Raw genomic sequence first — 17,789 nt, forward strand, 5'->3', positions numbered from 1 at the left:
CCGCACACGCATAAACATCCAGTTTAAACATTAACATCCATATACTGCCATTGCACTGCACTTTACGTTCCTATTGTTACTGTGTAACAACCTGTAATAAACCTTGCACATTATACTTCTTTATATATACATATATATATATTTTATGTTAACCACTTATTTTTAAGTCTACAGTTTATCTCACTTATCATATCCACATATTTTTTATATTTTTATTTTATCTTATTTCCATTTTTATCTTTACTTGATTTATTTATAATCCTACTTATGTTAATACTTTTTATTCTAATTTTATTCTATTTCTATTTTAATTTCTTGTAACTGTTATTTGCACTGTCCATGGAGCGGACCTGTTTACATTTCACTGCCAGTTGTATATTGTGTATATAACTGTGTATGTGACAAATAAAACTCTTGAATCTTGAATCTTGAATCTTGACCGAGCAACGTCCGACGTACGTCTCCGTTCCCTCCTTCAGGGAACGAGGGTTCCCATTCAGTCGGTCACGTTCGACGTACGTCGGACGTACCGACGAATTGGGATCACTTCTGGGAGCCCCTATCAGCTTCGAGCTATCTAGAACCGGCCAATGAACAATTGGCGTGCGAGATTTGCATCTCGCGCTCCGCCCCGCACTGCGGGTATAAACAGGAAGCGAGAGCGAATGCACGCTGTCATTCACTTCGGAGCCAAACGGCAGAACGAAGACCACTCAAATTGAGTTTGCTGCTATCAGCAAGAAATACAAGAGTTTTGAGAAGAACCGGAGAAGAGGAGAAACGCGTGTTGGAGAGACGGCACATTCCAGCGGGACCGCGGAAGACTCATCAGCTGCCTCTGTGCTACAGAGAAAACGGCTGTTTTCACAGCAACAAATTTCTGTTGGTCTGGTTGGGCGTTTTCCTGTATTGAGTACAGGCACGGGCTGCACTACAATCCCATGCGCTGTCGCGTTTCCCCCTGAGTGCTTCAGCACAAGAGCGTTTCCTTACAAAAAGAGCTTCACGGGTGACGCTGCGTCTTTTTCAAGATGGCATTCCACCCGTGCGTTTCTGGATGCGGTCGTTCCCTGGCGCCTACTGACGGTCACAATCGCTGTCTCACGTGTTTGGGCAAACAGCACGCTGAGGCGGCGTTTGTGGATGACTCATGTTCCCACTGCGGGAACATGACCATCGCGGAACTAAGATCGAGACTCTCCTACCTCCGGGCTGGGGGAGTCCCCTTAGCCATCCCACGAACCAGGTCTACCCCTAACCCGGGTGGACCTGCTTCTTTGGATGGCCAGGGTGATCTGAGGATCACGTTTAGGGCAAACCCGCCGAGTGAAACTCCGCAGGCCGCTATTCCCTCGGTTCCGCTGCCGGTAGAGCTCCCGAGAGAGACCGCTGGACCCTCCCACGGGAGACCAGTGGTGTCTTTCGGAGCTCCGGTAGACGAGCAGATGTCGATCGCTGCATCGGAGGGGGAGTTTCAGTCCTCGGAGGATGAAGGGTCAGCTGTACTGCCTCCCTCTGGGAGAGTGGCAACGGCTGCCCCGGACCCCGAGATGACTGCTATGCTTGCCCGGGCCGCCGAAAGGGTTGGGCTCGTGTGGAACACTCCACCGTGTCCCGAACCCTCTAGGTTGGATGATTGGTTCCTCGGGGCGGCTCGCGCTGGTTCTCAGCGTCCCGCCCCGACACCTTTCTTCCCGGAGGTGCATGAGGAGCTCACGAGGTCGTGGACGGCACCTTTTTCTGCCAGAAACCGACCGAGTGACTCCTCCCCCCTCACTACCCTCGACGGCGGGCCAGCCAAGGGTTACGTGGGAATCCCGCCAGTGGAGCGCGCCGTCGCGATGCAACTGTGTCCGGCGACCGCCTCTAACTGCCGTGGTGACCCGCGTCTCCCGTCCCGGGCCTGTAAGTTCTCTTCCGGTCTGACCGGGAAGGCTTACAAGGCCTGCGGACAGGCTGCGTCCGCCTTGCATGGCATGGCGCTGCTTCAGGTCCACCAGGCCCAAGCGCTCCTTGACATGCACAAGGGTAGGCCTGACCCAGAGCTCCTCCGGGAGCTCCGGACGGCGACGGACCTCGCCCTCCGGGCGACGAAAGTCACCGCCCGTTCCATTGGTCAGGCGATGTCCACACTTGTGGTCCAGGAGCGGCATCTCTGGCTTAACCTGGCTGATATGAGGGAGACCGATAAATATCGGTTCCTGGACTCCCCCATCTCGTCAGCTGGGTTATTCGGCGACGCGGTCGAGAGCTTTGCCCAGCAGTTCTCGGCCGCCCAGAAGCAGACGGAGGCGATCAAGCACATCCTGCCCCGGCGGCCCGCTGCTGCCCCTACACCGGCGCCGGCGGCAGCGCCTCCGGCTACTCGTCGCCGAGGACGTCCACCCGCCGCCGCCTCCGCCCCCACCAAAGCCCCGCAGCAGCCTAACACCGGCCGTCGGGCGTGGGGCCGGCCGTGGGAAGGACGTCCAGCCCGCTCAGGCCGCTGCAAAGCCAGGTGGCAAGCGCCGTCGCAAGCGACCCTGAGACGGGCCGCCCAGAGATGGAGGAAACTGCTCTGAGGGAGATGGCTGCAGCACCACTCCCTCCCCCGGAGGAGGGCCGGGGGAGAATCTTTTGTTTTTCTGTTTTCTTTTTTTTTTCTGCACCCAAAACTTCAATAAAAGAGCAGTTTCCAATATCTCTGGGTGCCAAGAGAGCGCGCTTGGCGGTCCCCACACTCGCACGTCCCCTCCGCGGATGCAGGTAAGTGTTGCACAGCACACTCAGATCCCGCTTCGGGCCACTCCCATGCCGTCCGAGCCGGATCCCTGCGTTCCGCCTCGCTGCCCCGCTGCGGGTACGTCTGTGGTGCCGTTGATCCCCCTTGCGGAGTCTGGGAGCCTGGCTAGCGCTTCCCAGCCCGTCTCGGTGGCTCCTCCGTACCATCAGACTCGGCTATGCGATTCAGTTCGCCCGGCGTCCCCCCAAGTTCAGGGGCGTTCACTTCACGACTGTAGTGGAGGCGAACGCCCCCGTGCTCAGGGCGGAGATCACTGTCCTACTGGCGAAGGACGCGATAGAGCCGGTCCCTCAAGCCGATATGAGGTCCGGGTTCTACAGCCCGTACTTCATTGTACCCAAGAAAGGCGGCGGGTTACGACCGATCTTGGACCTGCGATTCCTGAACCGGTCCCTTCACAGGCTGCCGTTCACGATGTTAACGCAGAAGCGCATCTTCAGGTGCATCCGTCCCCGAGATTGGTTTGCAGCGATCGACCTGAAGGACGCGTACTTTCATGTCTCGATTCTCCCTCGACACCGGCCCTTTCTGCGCTTCGCGTTCGAGGGACGGGCATATCAGTACCGCGTCTTACCCTTCGGCCTGTCCCTGTCGCCCCACGTCTTTACGAAGGTTGCGGAGGCGGCCATTGCTCCCATGAGAGAGCATGGTGTTCGCATCCTCAACTACCTCGACGACTGGCTAATTCTTGCCCAGTCGCGAGAGCAGTTGTGCGAACACAGGGACAAGGTGCTCAGTCACCTCAGCCAGTTGGGACTTCGGGTCAACTGGGAGAAGAGCAAACTCTGCCCCACGCAGAGGATCTCTTTTCTCGGTATGGAGATAGACTCAGTCGCCATGACAGCGCGCCTCACCGAGGAGCGCGTCCAGTCAGTGTTGAACTGCTTGAATTCGTTCAAAGGCAGGACAGCGGTACCACTGAAACATTTTCAGAGGCTCCTGGGGCATATGGCATCCACAGCCGCAGTAACGCCTCTCGGATTGCTTCATATGAGACCGCTTCAATGCTGGCTACACGATCGAGTCCCGAGATGGGCGTGGCACAGCGGTTCCCTCCGTGTCCAAGTGACTCCGAGATGCCGCCAAACCTTCGGCCCGTGGTCGGACCCTTTGTTTCTCCGGGCGGGAGTTCCCCTAGAGCAAGTGTCCAGGCACTCCGTTGTCTCCACGGATGCCTCATCCACGGGTTGGGGTGCCACGTACAACGGGCTTGCAGTTTCGGGTCTGTGGACGGGGCCTCAACTGCAATGGCATATCAATTGCCTCGAGTTGTTAGCAGTTCGTCTTACACTCAGCCGCTTCAAAGTGCCGCTCAGAGGCAAGCACGTTCTGGTCCGGACGGACAACACTGCGGCCGTAGCGTACATCAACAAACAAGGTGGTCTACGCTCCCGTCGCATGTCGCAACTCGCCCGCCATCTCCTCTTATGGAGTCAGAAGCATCTGAGGTCGCTTCGTGCTGTTCACATTCCGGGCCTGCTCAATCGTGCGGCCGACGAGCTGTCACGTCAGCAGGTACTTCCGAGAGAATGGCGACTCCATTCCCAGGCGGTCCAGCTAATCTGGAGTCGTTTCGAGGCCGCACAGGTAGACCTGTTTGCCTCCCCAGAGACGACCCACTGTCAGTGGTTTTATTCCTTGACCCAGGGGAACCTCGGGTCGGATGCCCTGGCCCACAGCTGGCCCCGGGAAGAACGCAAGTATGCTTTTCCCCCAGTGAGCCTTCTTGCGCAGACACTGTGCAAAGTCAGGGAGGACAAGGAGCAGGTCCTGTTGGTTGCTCCGTATTGGCCCAACCGGACCTGGTTCCCGGAACTAGTGCTCCTTGCGACAGCACCTCCCTGGCCCATTCCTCTGAGACGGGACCTCCTGACTCAGAGACGGGGCACCCTATGGCACCCGCGTCCAGACCTCTGGAAACTCCATGTCTGGTCCCTGGACGGGACGCGGAGGTTCTAGGTGACCTGCCACAAACGGTAGTTGACACCATCACTTCCGCTAGAGCCCCCTCTACGAGGCGCCTCTATGCGTTGAAGTGGAACCTGTTCGTCGACTGGTGCTCTTCTCGCCGAGAAGACCCCCGAAGATGTACGATCGCATCTGTGCTTACCTTTCTACAAGATGGGTTGGAGCGAAGGCTGTCTCCCTCCACCCTCAAAGTCTATGTTGCCGCTATCGACGCTAATCATGAGCTAGTAGATGGAAAATCTCTAGGTAAGCACGATCTGATCGTCAGGTTCCTTAGGGGAGCGAGGAGATTAAATCCGCCTCGTCCTCCCTCTATACCCTCTTGGGACTTAGCTCTGGTGTTTACTGCACTACAGAGAGAACCCTTTGAGCCTCTGCAGTCAGCTGAGTTGAAAAGCCTGTCGTTAAAGACTATACTCCTGATTGCGTTGGCCTCCATCAAGAGGGTAGGGGACCTGCAGGCATTTTCGGTCGACGAATCGTGCCTGGAATTCGGGCCCGGTAACTCTCATGTGATCATGAGACCCCGGCCTGGATACGTGCCCAAGGTTCCCACTACTCCCTTCCGGGACCAAGTGGTGAGCCTGCAAGCGCTGCCTTCGGAGGAGGCAGACCCAGCCCTAGCTTTTCTCTGTCCCGTCCGTGCTCTCCGGACTTACGTGGACAGAACGCAAAGCTTCAGGACCTCAGAGCAGCTCTTCGTCTGTTACGGAGGACAGCAGAAGGGAAAGGCTGTCTCCAAGCAGAGGATGGCCCACTGGATAGGCTTATCAGTCCCAAGACGTGCCCTGCCCGCTCGGGTTAAGAGCCCACTCCACTAGGGGTGTTGCCTCTTCCTGGGCGCTGGCTCGTGGCGCCTCGCTGACAGATATTTGTAGAGCTGCGGGCTGGGCGACACCTAACACGTTCGCTAGATTCTATAGCCTCCGTGTAGAGCCGGTATCTTCCTGTGTGCTCACTTCCCATAGTCAGTAACACCGAAATGCCTGTTCTAGTGTCGGCTTGCTGCGCCATTCCCTCCCCTATGGTAGACGGATGCGTGCGCTTATTCTGCTCCAGTCGAGTTCCCCGGAACGGCGAACCCTGTTGAGTCCTCCGCAACCCGTGGCAGTCGGACGTGGCGGAGCGTTCGACGCCAGGTCTAACACTCGTATGCATTGGTGGAACTTGTGTTAGGCTGGGTTCCATATGTAGTGACCCCCACGGCGGTCCCATATGTGTATTCTTCCACGGTACGGCTCCCTACGGCGAAACCGTGTCTTTCCCTCAGCAGAGTGTCCTCTGCCGTTCCAGGTACGTGTTGTTCCCCCTCCACTAATTGGCCGGGGCCACCCCTGGGACTTCCGTATGTTGTGCTGCCCACGGTCAGCCCATACGTGTATTCTCCACATGTTAACTCCCTCTGGGCATGATGTGGCTTCCGCAGCTGCCTTCACAGGCACGCTTTCCCAGCGTTATCCAATACAGTCAGCTGAATGGGTCTTGCGGAACAGCAGCTTTGACTCTCCCTGCGTGAATTCCCGCCCGCATCAGATCGGGGTCTGAAGGGCTCATCGCTGGGCGCTGGAAGTGGTAGTAACTATGGCGTTTTCCATAGGGGATCCCAATTCGTCGGTACGCCCGACGTACGTCGAACGTGACCGACTGAATGGGAACGTCTCGGTTACGTATGGTAACCCTCGTTCCCTGAAGGAGGGAACGGAGACGTACGTCCCGTCGCCACAGTTGCTGTACCATCACTGCAGGTTGAGCCACTACGTTTGGCTCCTCAGTGAAAAACACCGTGCATTCGCTCTCGCTTCCTGTTTATACCCGCAGTGCGGGGCGGAGCGCGAGAAGCAAATCTCGCACGCCAATTGTTCATTGGCCGGTTCTAGATAGCTCGAAGCTGACAGGGGCTCCCAGAAGTGATCCCAATTCGTCGGTACGTCCGACGTACGTCTCCGTTCCCTCCTTCAGGGAACGAGGGTTACCATACGTAACCGAGACGTTACCATACGTAACCGAGACATTTTCTGTTTCAGAATGGGAGGTAAGTCAAGCCCGTTTCTAAAAGAGAGGTAACTTCTACTCAGAGTCAGTTACCAGGGTAACTTACTCTGTGAACCTAACCTGGTCAGGAGCAGGTTTTCTTTGGTAAACCCAGAGTTTCTTTCGGTCTCCTCCCCTTTTTTAAGCGCCAGCAGTGTTTAAATACTTCATTAATTCATTCAAACGCCACAAATGCTTTTCTTACTGAGTATTTTGGTCATATTTCATGTACAAATATCACAAAAATTATAAATATAATCTAAATCCAAAGTAAGCAAAGTTTACTTGAAACAAATTAAATTATCTGCCACTTGACAAAAATACAGTGCAGTGCAGGAACATTCATTCTTTGCTTATATTTTCATCATGAGGACTGTCAAAGTGACACAAATGGCATGTCCTTTTATACAGGATCCTGACGTTCACCTGATGAACCTCTAGAAGTATCCTAATAATTAGAATTTCCTTTAGGATTTCCAGTGGTTGGATGCATTGATGACAGTCATATTCCCATCATCACACTTTCTGAAAACGGATTACTGTATTGAATGGAAGGATGCTGCCAGATGGTAGTCCGTGATATATGCCATAACCACCACCACAGCTGTTAAATACATTTATTTACAATTTTTATGGTCATCTTTATTTCCTACAAATACTTTATTCTTTTTCCTGTTGGATGTTAATATTCTTCGTCCGTCTCCTCTTCATCTGTCAGTGGTGCTGGTGTTTGGTTGGCCTGAGTTGAAGTTAAATGTTAATGTCATGACCCTAATTAATAAATGAGCCTTTTCACAATTCTGGGTTTCCGAAGCTGAAGTCGTCATAGTTGGGTTAACTTTTATAGCGGTGAATGAAAGAATACATTAAATATATATTTTTGTGTCCCCATTTGCTCAAATAGCAAAAGAAAAACTCCACAATAGTGATTTCTCAAATTTCAAAAAGAGTGAATTTGATAATGCAAGTGAAAAGAGAGAAAGATGTTAATTTTCACCATCACTCCCATAGATACTGTATTAGAAACACCCTCACAGCAGCGGCCACTTGTTTTTTGTAATTTGATGCAAAAGTAATATAATACAAAGTATTAGTGCTATAAATGTACATACATTAAAAAAAAAAAAAACCTTGCAGGATTTACAATATTGATGACAATTAAAACACGTCATCACAGTCTGTGAAAAGGGTCTATGTGGGAAAAGCTGCTGCACATTGGACACTGAATGATATTTATTTAATATGTCAAATTTTTGTAAAGTCATTAAACCTACACCCATGAACATTTTATGCTTAAAGCTTTAGCTGATTGAATTATGTTTTTATTTTTCATTTTTAGCTGCTGCCACATTCTTTTTTTGCCTTTTGGATACCATGAAAATTAAACTTAATTAAAATAATTAAGAATTAAACTTACATATTGACCTGGAAGTATGGGAACGTCTTTTTGTTGGGTGCTGTTGCCATAGTGAATCGTAATTTCGGAGCTCCATTGATCGTGGCTTTTCATAGTTGGAGTGCATGTGCTTAACTCAGAGTCAGTCTACTCAGAGTTGATTGAACTACCTTAATTCAGCTGTTCTGAAACCCAAAACTCAGAGTTTCCCATCTCAGAGTAAGTCAACTCAGAGTTCAGGTTTAAACTCAGAGTTGATTGAACCTCCTTACTGAAACGGGCCCCTGCTCCCGACCGATTAGGTTCACAGAGTAAGTTACCCTGGTAACTGACTCGGAGTATAAGTTACCTCTCTTTCAGAAACGGGCTTGATTTACCCTGCTTTCTCGGGTTTAACATACCTTCTTTTCTAAAACAGAAAACTCAGTTTCCCTCATTTCAGGATTAGCATACTCAGAGTTTTCACTTAACCTGCTTTCTGAAACGGGCCCCAGGTCATAATGCTTATATTTTGAGAATGTGTGTTTAGTGTTAACAATAATAAAAAAAAAGTTTATATGCCAGTTTAACGTGTACATGTACTTCAAGATGTTAAACTATATATACATATGCATATATAGGGTACAACATCTTAAGAAAAAAATGTGCTTTTCACCATTTGTCCCATAGTGTATGATTACATTAAAAAAATTGATTGAACATTTATGGAGCAACAGATTTTGTGTGAAGATAAATCATAAAAGTTTTACCTCACACATGGGGTAAAACACTGTTAGACCTTACCAGGCTTTTTTTTTACTGTAAAATACAGTAATTTACTGTAAATTGTACAGAATGTTACTGTAAAAATACTATGCATTAACTTAAAATTCGAGTTAACTAATTTAATTTGCAGAAAACGACTGCCTTAAATTGGCCAAATGCCATGACATTTATAAACTTTACACTAGTAATGAGAGCATTTAGTCCACTAAAAAATATTTTAAATAAAAAGACTTTCACTCAGCAACTACACAGTCACCATCTGTTAAATTAAGCAACTCGCAGCATATCATCAGTGTTTCTTGATCTTCTGCTGGACTGAAGCACAGGCTCTACTCTTCAGCTCAATGGTGACACACAAAACTACATTTTACAGTAAACAACTGTGAACAGTGTTGCCATTATATAACACAGTTTATTACTGTGTCTTTTTATCTTGCAAGTTTAACACTTTCAACTCCACAGGGAAATCCTGTAGTGCCCACAACTGTGTTGCAGTGAGATAATAAATTGTGTGTGTGTGTGTGTGTGTGTGTTTGAGGTGCTGTTGATTTTGTTGTGAAAATGTGGATTTATACGCATAGACTTCATCTGAGAAGGATGAGAGCAGAGATTGATACTCACGTCAGACGGGTCGTTTGATTTGCACCATTTTCTCTCTGCTGCCCTGAGTTTGGTCCGGTGTTCATGAAGAATCTCAGATAACCAAGGGTTAGAGGGAGTAGCATGTGCTGGCCTAGAAGATAGAGGACAGATGCTATCTAGACAAGAAGTTAAAGTGGAACATAAAGTGTCTGTCACAGTATTTACATCCATGGATGAGAATTGCGTGGATGAGGGAAGCGAGGATGACACAATAGAGGAAAGACGAGAAGGAGAAAGTGAGCACAGGTTTCGTCTGAAAGTAACTGGTAGAGGGACTGGTTAAGTAGATTAAAAGATGATCTGAGATGTGTAGAGGTTTCACCAAAATGTTGTCTGTACGACAGGAGTCATAAAGATTCATGCATGAATAACAGCAGCCTTAACTACATGTTAGTGCATGTTTGACAATTAATGCATTCATTAACATTTAGGGCTAAAATAAATCAATCAGGCTGAGTAAGAATTCAGTACCCTGAATTTGAATAAAACGTGATTTAATACTGTCATCAAAAGAGAAACATATTCACTTCCAGGTATGTCATGTGATTTCACAGGAAACAGACATTGTTTTTGTGTGTCTATATAAAGGCCTGCAGAGTACTGTCACTTGCATTTGAGAACTCAGGAAGTGGAAAGAAGCAGCACAGAGAGAGCGACATCAACGACATAAAGGTTTGACTTTATTGATCAATAACATCAATTTGTTTTATATTATTCAGTGTCTAAATATATTTTAAAGTTCAGAATCACAATTAGAGTAAAATACTGTACACGAAAATTGTAGCTACTGTACAAAATTTTTTCATAATAAACATACATATATATATAATGTCTTTTTAAAATTAGATTTTTTTGCAACTGTGTTTATAAAGCATATTTTAACACTGACAAAGCTCTGTAGCTCTCATTGTGAATTAACAGAGGTTTAGATGTTGATGTTTTATTGAAAAAAATCAGTGTTTGCTTTAGTTGGGCTCTTGACTCTTGACTTTTTAACATTAACCACTTATGCTCTGGGACCATTTTGGGGGATTTCGGCCTGGATTTGGCCAACACAAATTGAAAAGCTTCCCATACCCACTGTGGTCTGTTGGATGTTTTACAAAAGAAAAATACTCTTTAAAGCAATATAAAATCACTCTCTCTGGTCTCTCTCTGTCTCTCCAAGAATGGCACTTGCACACGGTGGGGATGTGAAATTTGACACAGTCGCAGCAGTGGCAGGGCAGGAATCAGGGGGACACAATCTATGTAATGCCTTAACTTATTTTCCCCAGAGAAAATGTTTTAGAGACAAAATAAAATATTTAAAAGTTTTTAATAAATGTATTAAGTCTCTATCTTCCTATAAGAGTGTTGTATCCAACATCCGACGTCCTATGATTTTTAAATCCAACATAACGCATAATTTTACTAAACAGAGAATGTTCCATTACTTTATAATGTTTTAGAGCTTATTTCTAGAAAGATAATATTTAAAAGATGATTTTTAATAAAGCAATAGTTGTTTTCTGTTAGTGTTTGGCATCGTCACAAACATTGTAGGTGGAAATATATATTACACACCCAATAATGTTTAATGAATGATTAATTTATTGAAACACAGGTAATCAAACATTGTAGTTAGCTAGGTTGAAATATATAGGTGCTTATGCACTATGTATTGAATGAAAGGCACAATATAAAATCTCTCTCTTTCTCTCTCTCTCTCTCACGCACACAGGGGAGTGTGTGAAATTGACGGTTTAAAAAAAAAATTCCCATGCCTGGGAGATAACGCAGGCCCATCTGCGTAAACTCATTACAAAATAACTTCTGGTTAAAATTGTTTTACCAGGGTATTTTTGGGGGATCCACACGTGTGAAAAAGACAGTCCGGAATGACTTATATACCTAAATTATTTGTTTAACACAAGACAAGATGTCCGGGGTGTGAGAGTTCGGCAAATGGATTCGTCATAATGTCATCCGATTGTTGATTTGAATGGCTTGTCTACCGTTTCGCTCTAAAACATTATAAAGTAATGGAACATTCTCTGTTTAGTAAAATTATGCGTTATGTTGGATTTAAAAATCACCGTGTGCAAGTGACATTCTTGGAGAGACAGAGAGAGACCAGAGAGAGTGATTTTATTTTGCTTTAAACTGTATTTTTCTTTTGTAAAACATCCAATGTATATACATGATTGTAAAACCCCTACTTTTCCCTGCTCCCTGAAAATGAAAGTTATAAATATATAACGTAAGCTATAATAAACTGTAATATTTTATCTGGCCAGTTTCAGTACATTTTAGTATGATAATTGTTATTATATATTGTAATATTATATATTTTGTTTATATTCATCACATTTAAATAGAAATACATTATTTTATAAAACCAATTGCACATTTTACAATTTCTCTGTGTGTGTGTGTGTGAGGCAGTGAGTGAGTATGTGTGAGACAGTGTGTGTGTGTGTGTGTGTGTGTGTGTGTGTGTGTGTGTGTGTGTGTGCCAAGTGTGTGTGTGTGTGTGTGTGTGTGTGTGTGTGCCAAGTGTGTGTGTGTGTGTGTGTGTGTGTGTGTGTGTGTGTGTGTGTGTGTGTGCCAAGTGTGTGTGTGTGTGTGTGTGTGTGCCAAGTGTGTGTGTGTGTGTGTTTGTCTGCCAAGTGTGTGTGTGTGTGTGTGTGTGTGAGGCAGTGAGTGAGTATGTATGAGAGAGTGTGTGTGTGTGTGTGTGTGTGTGTGTGTGTGTGTGTGTGTGTGTGTGTGTGTGTGTGTGTGTGTGTGTGTGTGTGTGTGTGTGTGTGTGTGTGCGTGTGTGTGCATATTCTAATGTACCATAATGACAATTCTCGGTTCCTCTGTGAAAAAATCCCCCGTCTCTGGTGGAATGCACCAACCCCTCACGTGTCCGGCAGATATCCCCCGAAATCTCCCTTCAAATAGTCGTGGCAAAGTTCAAAACAATCATTATTCACATTGGTGGCCTAAAGGTCATACCCTGACATCGCTATTTCAAATATGAGCCCTCAAAGGTCATATCGCTCCCCGGAGGATACACAAGGTCAAAGGTGACAGCGACGTGGGTGGTCAAGGTCAAACGTGGGGGAGGGGAACGATGTGGTTGGTCCATGGTAAAGGGGCGTGGTAGGTCAAAGGTCGCAATCAAAGTGACACAAGGTAGCTTATATAACTACTGAGGAAAGACGAGAAGGAGAAAGTGAGCACAGGTTTCGTCTGAAAGTAACTGGTAGAGGGACTGGTTAAGTAGATTAAAAGATGATCTGAGATGTGTAGAGGTTTCACCAAAATGTTGTCTGTACTGCAGTTGCGTGTGTAGATTGGGTCAAGTTTTTAACTAATTATGAGGCAATGAAGAGCTATCCTTAACCACGACAGGAGTCATAAAGATTCATGCATGAATAACAGCAGCCTTAACTACATGTTAGTGCATGTTTGACAATTAATGCATTCATTAACATTTAGGGCTAAAATAAATCAATCAGGCTGAGTAAGAATTCAGTACCCTGAATTTGAATAAAACGTGATTTAATACTGTCATCAAAAGAGAAACATATTCACTTCCAGGTATGTCATGTGATTTCACAGGAAACAGACATTGTTTTTGTGTGTCTATATAAAGGCCTGCAGAGAACTGTCACTTGCATTTGAGAACTCAGGAAGTGGAAAGAAGCAGCACAGAGAGAGCGACATCAACGACATAAAGGTTTGACTTTATTGATCAATAACATCAATTTGTTTTATATTATTCAGTGTCTAAATATATTTTAAAGTTCAGAATCATAATTAGAGTAAAATACTGTACACGAAAATTGTAGCTACTGTACAGCATTTTTTCATAATAAACACACATTACATATATATATATATTATATGTTGTTATATATATATACGCTGTTTTCTGCATCGTGGAAGCAAATTATTTTATCCTAATTCCACAGAATAACCTTTAGTGTTCCCGTCATTGTACAGATGACTGCTTCTCAAATCTCGTAAAGGTCAATGTGGGATTTGTAAAATGCTTATCCTTTAAAGATGGGACAGTACCCGCTTTATTTGAACCAGTTGCTCCACTTAAATTACTGATGTCTTCTTCTGAGTGCTCAAAATACATACGTGAGTAAAAACTTACAGTGAGAAACGTCCTGTTCAAGTCGTCCCTGTGATGGAGGTTTTGAATCGCACTCAAATTTATATTGTAAAATCTACTCAGTCATGTTTGTACAATTGCTGAGGATTGTGGACGTCTTTAGTGCATAAATTCATATATGATAATGAGACTTAAGTTTCAGACTTACACTGTAAGGGGTAGACCAATCACAGCAGACTGAGCCATCTGACCAATCAGAGCAGAGTAGACCAATCACAACAGACTGAGTCATCTGACCAATCAGAGCAGAGTAGACCAATCACAGCAGACTGGGCCATCTGACCAATCAGAGCAGAGTAGACCAATCACAACAGACTGAGTCATCTGACCAATCAGAGCAGAGTAGACCAATCACAGCAGACTGAGCCATCTGACAAATCAGAGCAGAGTAGACCAATCACAGCAGACTGAGTCATCTGACCAATCAGAGCAGAGTAGACCAATCACAGCAGACTGAGCCATCTGACCAATCAGAGCAGAGTAGACCAATCACAGCAGACTGGGCCATCTGACCAATCAGAGCAGAGTAGACCAATCACAGCAGACTGAGCCATCTGATCAATCAGAGCAGAGTTGACCAATCACAGCAGACTGAGCCATCTGACCAATCACAGCAGAGTAGACCAATCACAACAGACTGAGCCATCTGACCAATCAGAGCAGAGTAGACCAATCACAACAGACTGGGCCATCTGACAAATCAGAGCAGAGTAGACCAATCACAGCAGACTGAGCCATCTGACCAATCAGAGCAGAGTAGACCAATCACAGCAGACTGAGCCATCTGACCAATCAGAGCAGAGTAGACCAATCACAACAGACTGGGCCATCTGACCAATCAGAGCAGAGTAGACCAATCACAGCAGACTGAGCCATCTGACCAATCAGAGCAGAGTAGACCAATCACAGCAGACTGAGCCATCTGACCAATCAGAGCAGAGTAGACCAATCACAACAGACTGGGCCATCTGACCAATCAGAGCAGAGTAGACCAATCACAGCAGACTGAGCCATCTGACCAATCAGAGCAGAGTAGACCAATCACAACAGACTGGGCCATCTGACCAATCAGAGCAGAGTAGACCAATCACAGCAGACTGAGTCATCTGACCAATCAGAGCAGAGTAGACCAATCACAGCAGACTGGGCCATCTGACCAATCAGAGCAGAGTAGACCAATCACAACAGACTGAGTCATCTGACCAATCAGAGCAGAGTAGACCAATCACAGCAGACTGAGCCATCTGACAAATCAGAGCAGAGTAGACCAATCACAGCAGACTGAGTCATCTGACCAATCAGAGCAGAGTAGACCAATCACAGCAGACTGAGCCATCTGACCAATCAGAGCAGAGTAGACCAATCACAGCAGACTGGGCCATCTGACCAATCAGAGCAGAGTAGACCAATCACAACAGACTGAGTCATCTGACCAATCAGAGCAGAGTAGACCAATCACAGCAGGCTGGGCCATCTGACCAATCAGAGCAGAGTAGACCAATCACAGCAGACTGGGCCATCTGACAAATCAGAGCAGAGTAGACCAATCACAGCAGACTGAGCCATCTGACCAATCAGAGCAGAGTAGACCAATCACAGCAGACTGAGCCATCTGACCAATCAGAGCAGAGTAGACCAATCACAACAGACTGGGCCATCTGACCAATCACAGCAGAGTAGACCAATCACAGCAGACTGGGCCATCTGACAAATCAGAGCAGAGTTGACCAATCACAGCAGACTGAGCCATCTGACCAATCACAGCAGAGTAGACCAATCACAGCAGACTGGGCCATCTGACAAATCAGAGCAGAGTAGACCAATCACAGCAGACTGAGCCATCTGACCAATCAGAGCAGAGTAGACCAATCACAGCAGACTGAGCCATCTGACCAATCAGAGCAGAGTAGACCAATCACAGCAGACTGGGCCATCTGACCAATCAGAGCAGAGTAGACCAATCACAACAGACTGAGTCATCTGACCAATCAGAGCAGAGTAGACCAATCACAGCAGACTGAGTCATCTGACCAATCAGAGCAGAGTAGACCAATCACAGCAGACTGAGTCATCTGACCAATCAGAGCAGAGTAGACCAATCACAACAGACTGAGTCATCTGACCAATCAGAGCAGAGTAAATCAATCACAGCAGACTGAGTCATCTGACCAATCAGAGCAGAGTAGACCAATCACAGCAGACTGAGCCATCTGACCAATCAGAGCAGAGTTGACCAATCACAGCAGACTGAGCCATCTGACCAATCAGAGCAGAGTAGACCAATCACAGCAGACTGGGCCATCTGACCAATCAGAGCAGAGTAGACCAATCACAACAGACTGGGCCATCTGACCAATCAGAGCAGAGTTGACCAATCACAGCAGACTGGGCCATCTGACCAATCAGAGCAGAGTAGACCAATCACAGCAGACTGGGCCATCTGACCAATCAGAGCAGAGTTGACCAATCACAGCAGACTGAGCCATCTGACCAATCAGAGCAGAGTAGAGCAATCAAAGCAGACTGGGCCATCTGACCAATCAGAGCAGAGTAGACCAATCACAACAGACTGAGCCATCTGACCAATCAGAGCAGAGTAGACCAATCACAGCAGACTGGGCCATCTGACCAATCAGAGCAGAGTAGACCAATCACAACAGACTGAGTCATCTGACCAATCAGAGCAGAGTAGACCAATCACAGCAGACTGAGTCATCTGACCAATCAGAGCAGAGTAGACCAATCACAACAGACTGAGTCATCTGACCAATCAGAGCAGAGTAAATCAATCACAGCAGACTGAGTCATCTGACCAATCAGAGCAGAGTAGACCAATCACAGCAGACTGAGCCATCTGACCAATCAGAGCAGAGTAGACCAATCACAGCAGACTGAGCCATCTGACCAATCAGAGCAGAGTAGACCAATCACAGCAGACTGAGCCATCTGACCAATCAGAGCAGAGTAGACCAATCACAACAGACTGAGCCATCTGACCAATCAGAGCAGAGTTGACCAATCACAGCAGACTGAGCCATCTGACCAATCAGAGCAGAGTAGACCAATCACAACAGACTGAGCCATCTGACCAATCAGAGCAAAGAAGACCAATCACAACAGACTGAGCCATCTGACCAATCAGAGCAGAGTAGACCAATCACAGCAGACTGAGCCATCTGACTAATCAGAGCAGAGTAGACCAATCACAACAGACTGAGCCATCTGACCAATCAGAGCAGAGTAGACCAATCACAGCAGACTGAGTCATCTGACCAATCAGAGCAAAGAAGACCAATCACAACAGACTGAGCCATCTGACCAATCAGAGCAGAGTAGACCAATCACAACAGACTGAGCCATCTGACCAATCAGAGCAGAGTAGACCAATCACAGCAGACTGGGCCATCTGACCAATCAGAGCAGAGTAGACCAATCACAGCAGACTGGGCCATCTGACCAATCAGAGCAGAGTAGACCAATCACAACAGACTGGGCCATCTGACCAATCAGAGCAGAGTAGACCAATCACAACAGACTGAGTCATCTGACCAATCAGAGCAGAGAAGACCAATCACAACAGACTGGGCCATCTGACCAATCAGAGCAGAGTAGACCAATCACAGCAAACTGAGCCATGTGACCAACAATCAGAGCAGAGTAGACCAATCACAGCAGACTGGGCCATCTGACAAATCAGAGCAGAGTAGACCAATCACAGCAGACTGAGTCATCTGACCAATCAGAGCAGAATAGACCAATCACAGCAGACTGGGCCATCTGACCAATCACAGCAGACTGAGTCATCTGACCAATCAGAGCAGAGTAGACCAATCACAGCAGACTGAGCCATGTGACCAATCAGAGCAGAGTAGACCAATCACAGCAGACTGAGCCATCTGACCAATCAGAGCAGAGTAGACCAATCACAGCAGACTGAGCCATCTGACCAATCAGAGCAGAGTAGACCAATCACAGCAGACTGGGCCATCTGACCAATCAGAGCAGAGTAGACCAATCACAGCAGACTGAGCCATCTGACCAATCAGAGC

At 47.0% G+C, this 17,789-nt stretch overlaps 1 protein-coding gene across 3 annotated transcripts in view; it reads left to right on the forward strand.

The window, feature by feature from the left end:
- LOC307124919 (uncharacterized protein) overlaps positions 1-17,789 on the forward strand; it is a 111,841-nt gene that overhangs the window by 66,287 nt on the left and 27,765 nt on the right. For 2 of the 3 annotated variants that reach the window (XR_013816309.1, XR_013816310.1), the window contains exons 1-2: positions 10,194-10,256; positions 13,213-13,296. The exons of the other annotated variant lie outside the window; for it this stretch is intronic. The gene's annotated coding sequence lies outside the window, so the exon portion shown is untranslated. Of the gene's footprint in view, positions 1-10,193; positions 10,257-13,212; positions 13,297-17,789 lie in introns of those variants that run through there. 3 annotated transcript variants of the gene reach the window in all.

This window comes from Gobio gobio (genome assembly GCF_949357685.1).
Source record: "Gobio gobio genome assembly, chromosome: 1".
Lineage (NCBI taxonomy): Eukaryota > Metazoa > Chordata > Actinopteri > Cypriniformes > Gobionidae > Gobio > Gobio gobio.